Here is a 14,065-nt window from a genome sequence, read left to right as displayed (position 1 = left end):
TTAGGTACTGGCAGACAGTCTGCCAGTATTATGTTTTAGTTTTTTTTTTTTTTTTTTAAACACATTAATTGCATTTATGACTTTATTTTATGCAGTGTAGGATCCCTCTTACCCTCCTACCTCCCTGTTCCTTCCCAAACAGCTCTCTAACCCTCCCCCTCCCATTGGTGTCCGCCATCTTAGGTATCCAGTTTATAGATTTATTTGTATTATTTATTTAATTATTTATTTATTTATTATCTTTTATGTTTTTATGTAGTGTAGCAGTCTCCCCTACCTTTCCCAATCTGCAATTACTATTGTAGGGTCCCCCCTCTCTGATTCCCCATTTTTCTGTAGTCTAGCATCCTTACCCTCCCTATACCATCCACAGCGTTTTCTGTAGAATAGTGTCCCACCCCTCCCTCCCCTTTGCACCACCTACCTCCATCCCTCCCGAACCTCCCACCTGCACAAACGAAGATTGTTATAGACAGTGACACAGACCGTGTCACTGTCTATAACAATCAGGAAATCTGCATTCAAATGATAACAGAGCAACAATTGTGCTCTGTTACCATATTAACACAGAGGCCAGGAAGAGCAAGTCATGGTTGTTACTTGACAACTTAGACTGCTGGAGCTTCCTGGAGGTCATTGTTACTTTGCTGCTTCTTTATGTACAATTCATTTATTTTTCTATTATAGTATATTTTCACAAAATAGCCAACTCAAGTTAAATAAATCATCTTCTAAAATAAAAACACACATATAATGTGTGAGTAGGTTTGTGTAAATAAGATTAGTATTACTTTTAAAAGATATAAAAGTGAAAAAAGAAGATTCTCTAATACTTAAAATCATTTTAAAATTGTACTATTGCTTGTATGTAAGTGTGTTTAATTAATTAACTTTAATTAAATAAAACTTTTTTGTTTTCATAGTTTCTTCTCAACGACCCAGCACAGCAGTATATCCAGGTAATATTTAAAATACTATTTTAATTTGGCAATAGTTAAACTGTATTAATGGAAATTTAGCAACACCTCATTGCATGGATTTTTTTAAATGAATTAACCAATTATACACCGTATGCAAATCTGTGTGTGTATTTGTATCTATGTCTTTTTTATTAATTATTTATTTTCACATAGTTTCTTCTCAACAAACCACCACAGAAGTATATACAGGTAATTTATGTTAACGTGCTATGTTTATCATATGTGAATTTATAAAATCTATAAAAATGTACCTCATTATACTAAAATATAGTAAAAGTAGACAACCCAGTGTGGTGATCTAGGCCCATTTTGATATGTTTATGCCAATGTTTCACTGCCAAATGCAATCATATTAAAAAAAAATCTTAACTATTTCACAAACTTTGGGTTTTTTACTGAATTTTGTTTCACATCACTACTGCATTCAGTAGAAAGTCAGTGGTAAAAGGTTCTCAGGGGTACCTTTTGTTCATAAATAGCAGACATGCATGGCTTTGCAATAAATAGGACGCTAATTGCAACTGTGCAATACACTTCTGAAATTCCCGGCAGTGAATGGATTAGTTAGTTAGCTGGTAAGGTAATAGTATTGTAATGCAGGGATTACAATCCCACCTAACACTTCTCCTCTCTGTGATCCATCTCAAACAGCTCTCCCTTTCCACACCCATACTCCTGACCACCATCTTAGGTACTGGCAGACAGTCTGCCAGTATTAAGTTTTAGGTGGTTTTTTTAAAAAAAACAAACACATTAATTGCATTTATGACTTTATTTTATATGCAGTGTAGGATCCCTCTTACCCTCCTACCTCCCTGTTCCTTCCCAAACAGCTCTCTAACCCTGAATTGATCCACTAGATGATTTTTAGACCTCTATAAAATAAATCCAAATTTAATTAAATTAGTAAAGGTAATATAAAACAATATCTGCTAAACTTAAAAACATACTGAAAAAACTTCAAAAAACTATTATTTTCAAAAAATCTAAAAATTATATCTGTTAATAATGCTGTCAAATGCATTTATAATCTCATTTAACATGTATAAATTGGATGTTAAAAATAACATTTCTTATCTCAAAAGATGAAAGAAGAACAAAGATTGATTATTAAAAGGGGCACATAAAATCCAACAGTTACTTTTTTGAAACATTTAAATATAATCAATTATATACATTTTACATATCATTTAATTTTCTTTTTTTTTCCCCCATCAAGAATGCTGTAAAAGAATCCAAGTGAATATTTTATTTCACAGAATTTCCCTTAGAGAGTAAATTATCTCCATATGAGACGAAAATTGGTATATCAGCTACCTCTGAGAACATCAAATAGAGAAAACACAAATATGACAGTGATCTTTCGAAAAAGATAACATAAAGACTAATAAAATAATCATAGTTAAATTAGAAATGAAATAGTGACAAGGGTTAAGGTCTTGAAAAAACTAAAAAACCAATTGAAATATACGGATCCAATGTTCATTTAAGAGAAGAAAGAAGGGATCACAAAGTTGTTCTATGATAAAATATGTGATAGTATATTCATAACTGTATTTATTAGCATGTTTATTAAGTCAAAAGGAAAATGAACACAGAATGCTAAAATTTAATATTTTAATATTTTATATAAGCAAGCAGTATATAACAGCAAATCAGTAGGTGTAATTGGGTTAATCTAAATATGCCAATTGAGTGAAAGAATGATGAAAGGGTTAAACATACGGGTATAAAAGGAAGGAGCGGGAGTTAAGAAACCATCTTGATAAAGGCTATTTTATTAGCTGAAACGCGTAGATCATACTACTCAGCTCCGTGATTTTGAGACAGACAAAGCAGATCTCCCAGGACCTGTACCAGTATTGCACTGACAACTGTAGGTGCAGACTGGATTGGTAGGAGATAGTTTGATCCCACTCCCAGAACCAATTCTGAATATAGATAGAAGCGGTAGGAGACGGGAATTCAACAGACAAGATTTTCAAAAAGTGCGCGCACTGATCATACTCCACACGGATTGGATAAGACTGGACACATCCAAACAGACTGTAAATAGACCAGTCGGTCGAAGCATCAAGTGAAGCAAAGTAGCTTCTAAGAACTGTGAGTAAACACACAATATTACCAGCTCTGAAGCCGAAGAACCAACAGTGAGTACCTATCAAAATTATAATATAACAACCATTTGGAATACAAACAAACCATACCAGAAATATCATTGTACCCAAACCCTGGACTGTTCTATATCCATTATACACACGCTAAAGGAAAATAATGGACTGAGATTGAAAACTTATCCCCAGTATCTTATTGTATCTTTATACATGTAAACGTGGCTGCCATTTAGCAACATTAATGAAATACCTCTATCATTAGACAAATTGTATCAATGTTTTTATGGAAAGTTACTTATATAGTATATTTTATTGATAGTGACACCGGTGTCAAAATTTTATAATTTATATTGAAATGTCTATTTGTGTCATTCTTTTTATTTGTTAAACATTACATTTTATTTATATAGACCCTCGTATCACATTATTTCTCATGGAGTGAACATTGGGTCCGTAAGTGTATTCTCTATAGTAACATCAACAATATTAAGAACATCAACATAAGGTTATAATAATAAAAAAATTCTCCCCACCAGTGAATATTGCACTTGATATATATTTTTATTAAAGATATAATTCCAGTCTATTAGAAGTTATAATATAATCTTATCAAAGATATAATTCTAGTTTATTACGAGTTAAGTCACTTTCACAGTCAGCCTCTAGGGGCGCTCCTAACACAACGACACTTCAACACACCCCTTCATTCTAATTTGTGAGGAATTAGAAATGTTAGGAAGCCAGCACTGCCATTTCAAGTATTAGTGTACAACCACTCACACATATCTAAGCACTCTCACAAGTACACCATATACTTGGAATTTTCAGCAACACAAATTTTCCAGTTATCATCTATATTTTTATATATAGATTTTTTTTATATATTTTTTTATTTTATTTTTTTATTATTTTTTTTTTAAATGATTTTTATTGGTTTTTTTCAAATAATAAGTTGACAATTACAATGGTTATAACACAAGGGTGGTACATGGTATTAGACATTTAGATTAGTGGCATTAAATAGTCCTTTGGTTGTAAAGTCTCCCTTGTATATTCTCGGGAGTTGGCTAGTACATTGTACTCAGAATTGAAATTAACAATCTATAAATGGATAACATTTATGTCAAACGTGACAATAACAATAACAACGAAAATAAAATGAAAATGGAAAACACTGGAAGAGTTTAATGAATACTCATAGTATGTTCTAGTTTTGTATGTTTATAAACAAGGTCATCAAGTCTGGGAGGGCCTTTTTATTGTGTTAAGAAGTGTCTCCCAGTAGAATTTGACTTCTAGAAATGTATTTAGTTGGTTCCTTTTATAATACCCATACTGCTCTAACTGGATGATTTCAGAAACCTTCGATAGCCACTGTGAAACTGTTGGTGTTGATGCAGACTTCCACTGTTGAGCGATCAGTAATTTCGCGCTATTTATGCATATCCTAGTCAGTGTAACGCGCAATTTGCAGTGTATTTCTGGATTTTGATTTAGTAACACTATTTCTGGAGTGAGTGTGAATGTTTCCCCTAGTGTGGTTTATAGTGCCTCTTCTATTGAGCTCCAGAATTTGTGTAGTTTGGGGCATTGCCACCAAATATGAGCCATGGTACCTACTTCTCCGCATCCCCTCCAGCACTGCGCTGTTGAGGAAGGGTATATTTTGTGTAACCTTTGTGGTGTCAAATACCATCGCATGAGGACTTTGAAGTTCATCTCAATGAGTTTTGCAGAGGTGGATGACTTACTTGTGTTGTGATAGGTTATCTGCCAGTCTTTGTCTTCTATTTGGATGTTTAAGTCTCTGTGCCACTGTACTGTGAATTGTGGTGGGGTTTGTTGTTTTGCGATTTCAAGGGCTTTTTTGGCTCTTGACATTGTTCCTTTAAAGGGTATCTCTGAGAGACATAATTGCTCGAAGGGAGTAGGGGGTCTTATCAGGTCTTCTCTTGTGTGGTTATTGTGGATGTAATGGTGCAGTTGAGAGTGTTTCAGCCATGAGGTGAATGCGCCCCTTAATATGGTCGTTAAGCTGTCTCTGGGTTTGAGCTTTCGATTTTCTAGTAGAGTAAATATGGGTACTGTTTCAGGGAGTTCCCATGGGGCCTTGGCGTTTTTCAGTGGAGTGTAACCTCCTGAAAATTCCATGTTCGGGGAAATTGGGGTTAAGGGTGATTGTGGTGTGGACAGTTTCGGGTACCTCTGAACTAGTTGGTCCCAGGTTTCTAGGATGTGTCTATAGAGGGGGGACGTTGAACATGGGGTGGTTCGAATGTTATTAGGGATCCAGCAGAGTGAGCCTGGTTTAGGTGTTCTTAATATCTGGGAGTCCATGGATACCCAGGCTTTAATTCCACTCTTATTGTGCCAGTCTAAGATATGTTGAAGGGCCACTGAATGGTAATATGTTTCTATTTGGGGAACTCCTAAACCTCCCCCCCTCAGGGGGCGGTATAATGTGGCTGCGTTTATACGGGGTTTTTGTCGACCCCAAATGAACATGTTAATGCATTGTTGAAGTCTTTGAAGGTAGGGTTTAGGGAGAGTTATAGGTATTGTTTCTAGTATATACAGTATCTTGGGTAGTATTGACATTTTTATGGCTTGGATTCTGCCCCACCACGACAGTGGTTTATCTTTCCAGTTTTGTAGGGTGTGTTAGACATGGTTATGTAGGGGTTTATAGTTCGCGTCAAACAGTCGTTGTATGTTGGGGGTTATAAGTACTCCTAAGTATTTCAGTTGTGAGTTATTTATTTTGTAAGGGCAAAGTTTCTCAATTAGATGAAGTTCTTTACGTGGAAGGGAAACATTTAGGATTTCTGATTTCTGGCCATTGATCAGGAAGTTGGACAGGTTACCAAATGTCTCAAATTCTCTCATCAGGGCTGGGATAGAGCGAGTGGGGGATGTTAGCGTGAGTAGAACATCGTCAGCAAACATTGATAGTTTATAGTGATTGGGGCCTATAGGCACTCCTGAAATGTTTGGGTTCATTCTAATGTGGGATGCTAAGGCCTCCATGGTTAGCACGAATAAGATTGGGGAGAGAGGGCATCCCTGTCTTGTTCCATTTGTAATACTAAAGCTGTCAGATAGCACTCCATTCACCCTAACTCTCGCTGTGGGATTGGAATAAAGTTGGAAAATTCTATTAATCATATTGTCTCTAAAGCCAAAATGAAGGAGAGCGCTTCTAAGGAAAGGCCAGGCCACTCTATCAAAGGCCTTCTCCGCATCAGTGGAGACCAGGAACATGGGAATGTTGTGTGACTTGGCATAGTCAATTAAGTGTATGGTTCTAATGGTATTGTCCCTGGACTCCCTGAGCGGAACAAAACCTGTTTGGTCCAGGTGGACTATTTCTGGTAAAACCGAGTTGATCCTACTTGCTAGGACTTTCGCATATATTTTGATGTCCCCGTTTAAAAGGGAAATCGGGCGGTAGCTGCTGGGGTTTGACTGGGGTCTACCATCTTTGTGGATTACTGTGATATGGGCTTCTAGAAGTTGTTGTGATAAATGACCTTCTTCGTCTAATGAGTTGAATAATTTAGTCAAGTGGGGCACTAGAATTTGTTGGAATTGTTTATAATAGCCATTTGTTAAGCCATCTGGGCCTGGGCACTTGCGGGTGGGGATTTTTTTGATCGCTGCGATGACCTCCTGTTCCGAGATTGCCTGCTCTAGGGTCTTAGCTTGTGAATCTGTTAGGGTTGGTAGCTGAGCTTGTTCTAGATACTCTTCTATAGGTGTAGTGGGTTGTGGGTTACCTAGAGGAGATATATTATACAAGGTAGTATAGTAATTACTGAAAGTGTTGGCTATCTCTTTACAGTCATATTGTTCTCTTCCGTCTATGTCTAGCATTTTATGGATGAAGTGGGATAGTTGCTTCTTTTTTAAAGCCCTAGATAATAGTGGACCTGCTCTATTCCCGTCTGTAAAGTATAGTTTCTTTAAGTAATAAGCTTTTCTGTGCATTTCCCTAGTTAGAAGGTTGTTTAAATTGGTTCTGGCAGTGGTTAGGGTTGCAAGGGTGTCTGTTGAGCTGGGTGTATTCATGTGTGCGTGTTCTGCTGCCCTGAGTTGTTTTGATAATTGTTCATATTCCCTGTTGTAAGTTTTTGTGAGTATAGCTTTTTGTTTAATGAGTTCCCCTCTCACTACTGCTTTATGGGCTTCCCAGATTATTCTTGGGGACGTCTGAGGTGTTACATTAAATTGAAAGTACTCGGATAATGCTTTAGTCGTTTTTTCTATTATTTGGGGTTGAAGTAGGAGAGTGTCGTCAAGTCTCCAACAAAAATCTGTTATCGGCTTGTCTGGCCACTCTAATGACATGGTTACACCCGAATGGTCTGACCATGAAGTTGGTATTATATCAGTATCTCTGATTAGAGACAATCCTATTTGGTCTATGCAAATGTAGTCCAGTCTAGAGTATGTTTTCTTGGGGTTAGAGTAGAAGGTGAATGTTTTTTGTGTCGGATGTTGAATTCTCCAAGCGTCTAGTAATGAAATGGTTCTAAGGCAATGTGTAACCGCTTTAATTGTGTTATGAGTCTGCGAGCTTTTGGAAGTGGAACAGTCGAGATTGGGGTTGAGAGCTATATTGAAGTCACCCGCTAAAATTATGGTGCCTTTGGCCACTTCTAGCAGTTTCCCTGTGATTTTCTTGAAAAATTTTGCTTGCCCTGTATTGGGAGAGTATGCATTTGCTAGGGTGATTGGTTTGTTATAGAGTTCTCCCACTAATATCAGATATCTGCCTTCTGGGTCTGTATATGTGGAGATATTGTGGATATGGATTGATTTGTGGAGAAGGATCCCTACCCCATTTCTTTTTTTGTGGGTGTGTGAGCAAAAGTGACATGAAGGGTAGTGTTTAGTTGTGAACTTGGGTTCCTCATTATGTTTGAAGTGGGTTTCTTGGATAAAAATTATCTCACTTCTATGTTTTGAGAACCAATTAAGTGCTATCGATCGTTTTGATTGGGAGTTTAGTCCTTTAGCGTTTTGTGTCAATATATTGAGGCGTTTCACAGTCATCTGTAGGGGTATGTAAGCTGTGTCTGGCGTTTAGTAGTTGTGAGCTTAGGTGTTGCTAGGGTGGGTGTGTTATGAAGTGTTGGCTGCTTAATCACCTTCGGTCTTTGCGACAAAATACTATATGTGACGTTTTGTACAGTCATGATTCCAGTGTAAACAAACTTAACAATAGTGAACTTTGAAACAACAAATAGAAACAAACACAAAGTCATTGCATAAATACATATACAATATACCAGAACAAGGGGGATACTACTCCATTCACAATTATGTATGAACATGAGTGTATCAGCTACTTCCTATATTTGGGTTATGGCTATTGGTGTGGTGCATTCTATATTTACGGTAATACTATATATTGAGTACACAAACAACACAGTTCAATAAAAGATACTCACGTATTCAGGCGAACATATGGCTAAACCTGAACAGTTTTAAGTAACAGACCGGGTTGATTCTGCTTCTAGTCTAATTAGTAAAAGGGTGGAAAACAGTGCTAGGTTAACTTACGAGTTTTTTGACATTATTTATAGTCTCAGGTATGACTCAGTTCAGGGTCCAGAGAGTTAGAGAATTGTTGTGGTCTTTTCCTTCCAACTCTGTTCCATGCACTTCTCTGCAGCTTGGGGTCATTAGTAGATCTTGTTTCCTTCAATGGAGGATCCTCGTCTAAGGGTGGCAAGGTGGGTTGATGAATGTTTAGTTGCTTGCAAAAGCTCTCCAAGTCTTCAGGTGATCTATATATTGCTAATTGGGAGCCTTGGAGGACTTTTATGCTAAATGGGAATCCCCACCTATATGGGATTTTCAGTTCTTGCAGGTGTTGTGTTAAATACCTTGCCTCCCTTCTCTTGTTTAAAGTAATACTGCTCAAATCAGCATATATCTGGATTTTATCTCCTTCAAAGGTAATTTGGTGCATTTTCCTTGAGGCTTCCATGATCTTTTCTTTGTCTGTGAAAAGCTGCATTTTCAGTATGATGTCTCTGGGGGGTTTATCCTCTGGTGGTTTGGGTCTCAAGGCCCTGTGGGCTCTTTCTATGGGCATATTAGGTGGGTCTGTACTCTTCAGGAGGAACTGGAAGAGGTTTCGCAGGTATTGTGAAATTTGGGGTGTATTTATTTTTTCAGGTATTCCTCTTATTCTAAGGTTATTGCGGCGTCCTCGGTTATCTAGGTCTTCTAGTTGGAGCTGCATTTGCTGTATTAGTGAATCGTGGACTTCCACTGCTCTGTTTCGTGTGTCTGAGTCGTTTTGTAAGTGGTCTATGTCCTCTTCGATATGAAATACCCTCTCACCTAGTTCAGAGATGTCTTTTTTTACTTCTTTGAGACCATCTTTTATCATTTTACCCACTTGAGAGATGAGTACAGCGAAGTCTGCTTTTGTGGGGAGATTATCAATGTCTGCCCTCGTGAGAGGGGCTTCTGGTGCCATGTCCTGTGTGCTTGGGTCTGAGACTGGCGGCATCTCTGCTGAGTCTTGGGATGTAGGTGACTCTAGTTCAGGTTCCTCAAGTACTTTAAAAAAATTATTGAGTTTTGCCGATGTTGTCGTGTGTGGTTTTGCATTTTTGTCTTGTTTAGGTAGTCTTCTTGCAGCCATTATCTATTTCGTTTGTACAGACGGTTGTGGTCTGCTCTGGAGAATGTAAGTATGAGAGGGTTTTAGTGATAGGCCTGTGCAGTGACCTTGTTAAAGAGGTATATTTACTTTTATATGCACTTTTATTTGTATCCGTGCTGCAGCATTAAGTAAATATTAAGTGCCAATTGTAGGGGCCCGGTCCGGTGTTGTGGTGCTTATTTGCACAATAAAAAGGCTTAAGTTATTTATCGAGTCTGTGTTTGCTTAGGTTTTCATCTTGGCATCTGAATGCCTTAGAGGGATTGATGCCGGAAAGCCCCTTTCGCCGTCTTAGGTAGGGAGATGTTATCAATCTGCTGCTAGGTGTATTGAGTAAGGGTACCGGACATCCTAGGGCCTTCTGTTCATGTTTTGTGGCAGTAAAGTTACCTTATTTGTTGGCATGTGACGATCCGGTCATGCAGATGTACTGTTTGAGTTGCGCATTTGGGCCTAGTCGGTAGACGCGCCACGCACTTTCTCTGCTTGTCAGTTTTCTTCCTGTGCGAGCGGCGTCTCCCAGACCAGCCTTGTGATGTCTTGTGATTTTCCGGTGTCCGGATCTGTTGTTTGGGACCCGTTTACACCAGTTGTGGAGTAGTTATTTGCTCAGGAAGAGCTTGTGGAACCGGAGCTTTAGCTTTTTGCAGCCATGTTGGACGATGGCTGGCTCCGCCCCCCCTCTTTTTTTATATATTTTATATATTTTTCATTTATATTTTTATCTCACGACTTTAATCACTACACTTTAACAATCACATCACTTATTAAAGAAACATTTAAGATGGACATTTTCACTATGAGAAACAATCTATGAGATTCAACTGATAAACTTATATCCACCAAAAATTTCACAAAGGATGTGCAACACCATAGTGATTCAAATATAAACCTTGACAGTTTAGAAAATTTATTGAGTAAAGAAATCAAAATTAATACTGAACTAAAATTCATGCAAAAATATGTAAATTTAGGGATGGTACCAAGAGGATTAAGGGTAAAAAAAAGACTGTACCTTTGAATTAAATCAGATTTTGAAAAAAGAATGGTAAAATATTCTAGAAAAGGCATCACAGGACCTCATAGGAGTTATTATTAAGGCCAGAACCCTGGCATTAGACAATTTAGCAGAAGATATTCTCAAACATAAAAATATTTTGGACAGTAAAAATAAAGATACCACTTACACTAATAAACAAAAAGAATTAATGTCAAAATTAGAAGAACTACAACACGAAATTTTAAAATTAAAATGGCACAAATTTGAGAGAGATGAAGGAGATTACAATATAGAATATCCTGCAGGCCAGGATGAGGAGACAAATCCTAAAAGAAGCATTATACTATTTAGTAAAAAGAAAGAGAATCGCATACAAGATTCCAATGAGGAAAATTCTAATTCCAAATTGAATCAAAATTCAAATAGAAAGGAACAAATAAATTCTAATTCTAACAGCAATAGAGACCAAACGAATGTTCCCAATAAAGAGCCTAGAAACTTTAGAGAAAATAAAGAGAAAGATAAAACCAGACAAAACGATTATAGACAAAATTGGAAAGAAAATGAGAACAGATATAACAGACCTTATACGAGATCTTTTAAAGATAATTATAATCATACTTCTTATAATGACTACAGATCAAATTATAGACAACAATATTATAATCATAAATTCGACTCGTATAATCAAAGCGATTCCTACCAGACATATAAGAAGAACTCTAGAGATGACGAACAAATGTATTATGATAATAGGGATAATTTTCATTATAGAAATAGAAACAATTATAATAATTACAATAATTGGATCAATAGGTCAAATGGACAAAATACGTATAGACAAGAAACAATTAGAGATAGAAGGAATTATTACACAGACAGAAAGGAAAACCATAATTATCATGAAAACAGGAGACATTTTAGAACAAATGGAGGACATAAACAAGACATAAGAAATGATAGAAACAATGGGGAATATGAAATCCCTATGCAGAATAGATATGAAATTCTAGAAAATGAAGATAGGTCAAATGACCAAATGAATGAACAACCAAGTACATCGGAAGATTTTTTAGGAGTAGGCAGGGCCAATACATACGATCCTCCGAAAGGAAAGAGAAGAAGAGAGGCTCTAGAGATAGAGGAAAGGGAAAGCAATCTGTAATAAGTAGACAAAATAAAGACGCATTAAGTGGAAATATAATTGTTGACACTAAGAAAGAAAAAATTCAAAGTATTTTTAACATAAGTGGGATTAAGTTGTCAGAAAAAGAAGAACTTATATTGAGTAAAGGTTTATCCTTTGCACCGTCAACTAAAATGAATAAGTTTGAACATCTAATTAATATTAACCAGTTTGTAAGAAAACTTACTTTGAAAAAACATTTTATAAAAAATCCAATTTTAAAAAATTCCACTATAAATGTGCAACAACAGAATAAAACAGTTGAAGTATTCAAACATACTGATCTGAAACAAAAATCTACCTTCTTTCCCAGTCATGAAAAAGGAAGTTTTATACAAACTTTTGAACAATTAGTAAAACAAGATATTGATAGTTTTGAAGTATCAAATGAAAAAGAAAAAAGAAGTATAAATTGGAATTTGACATTAAAAGAAAAAGAGATTTTAAAAAACTTGCAAAAAAGAGAGGACCTAGTTAGACAAAGGAGGAGGAATTGTAGTAATGAGTAAAAACTATTATTTAGAAGAAGCAAATAGAATACTTGAAGATAATAATACTTATAAAAGATTAAAGAATGATCCAGGCGACAATTATTTTTCTCAAATCCAAGAATTAATGACGAAAGCCCATTCTATAGGATTGCTAAATAATTCTGAATTAAATTTCATTATAATACAAAACTTTAGAACACCAATCTTTTATTTTATACCTAAGATTCACAAAAATTTACAAAACCCTCCAGGACGCCCCATAATATCAGGTATCGATTCCATCACTTCAAATTTATCTCATTACATAGATCACTTTCTACAAAGATATGTCAAAGATTTACCATCCTACTTAGCAGATTCGACACAATTCTTAAACATACTGAAATCAATAGAATGGAAAAAAGATTATCTTTTAGTAACCTGTGATGCCAGTTCATTATATACAAGTATACAACACAATTTGGGACTGGCAGCCGTTTCATATTACTTACAATCAGATCCTGAAATGAAAAATACACAAGAAAAATTTATACTAGACTGCATAGAATTTATACTCACTAAGAACTATTTTAAATTCAATGATAGATATTATTTACAGATACAAGGAACAGCTATGGGCACAAGATTCGCACCCAGTTACGCAAATCTATTCATGGGACATTTTGAAAAAGATTTTTTCAATGGAGATGGACCATGGGGTGCGAATCTTGTGCTCTATAAGCGTTATATAGACGATTTGTTTTTAATTTGGAAAGGGGAGTTATTTGAACTATTCTTGGAAGATCTCAATAATAATGAATTTGGGCTGTTATTCACATCTGAATACAGCATGAACAAAATAATTTTTTTGGATATAGAAGTAGAGATTATCAATAATGAAATCAAAACCAGAACATACTTCAAAAAAGTAGACTCCAACAATTATGTGGACTCAAGGAGTTGTCATCATAGTAAATGGAAAAACAATATACCCAAAGGCCAACTATTAAGAGTCAGAAAAAATTGTACTGATAATGATGACTTTGATCAACAGTCAAAAATTCTAATTAATAGATTTAAACAGAAAGGATATGAAGAGAAAAGAATCATAAAATTAGCTGAGACAGTAAAACTAGTAGATAGAGAGACTTTACTGAATAAACCAAAAATAAATAAAGAGAAGACGGATCAAAAAGGAGAATTTAGTCAAGGGACAAAAATAAATGGTGAAATAAATTCAGAAATACCCATAATAGCAACATATTCTGAACAACATAAATTTTTTGAAAAAATTGTCAAGAGACATTGGCCTTTATTATTAAAAGATCCAGTTATAGGACACACACTGGGAAGAAATCCAAAATTTATTTATAAAAAAGCAAAGAATTTCAAAAGCATACTGGCACCAAGTGAGTATAGAGGGAATAAAATGACTCTGACAAAAATTAAGGATCTTGAGGGAAACCAAATTGAAGGTTTCTTTCCATGTAGGCAATGTCAATCTTGCAAATTTAGTAGCAAAATAAAAAATATAAAATCAGACAAAACAGGAAAAATAATGAAAATCAATGGGATATTAAGATGTTCAGATATGAATGTAATATATCTAATACAATGCAGCTGTAATTTGAAA

Source organism: Bombina bombina, chromosome 4 (genome assembly GCF_027579735.1).
Source record: "Bombina bombina isolate aBomBom1 chromosome 4, aBomBom1.pri, whole genome shotgun sequence".
Classification (NCBI taxonomy): domain Eukaryota; kingdom Metazoa; phylum Chordata; class Amphibia; order Anura; family Bombinatoridae; genus Bombina; species Bombina bombina.
Note: the sequence above shows the minus strand (reverse complement) of the source record.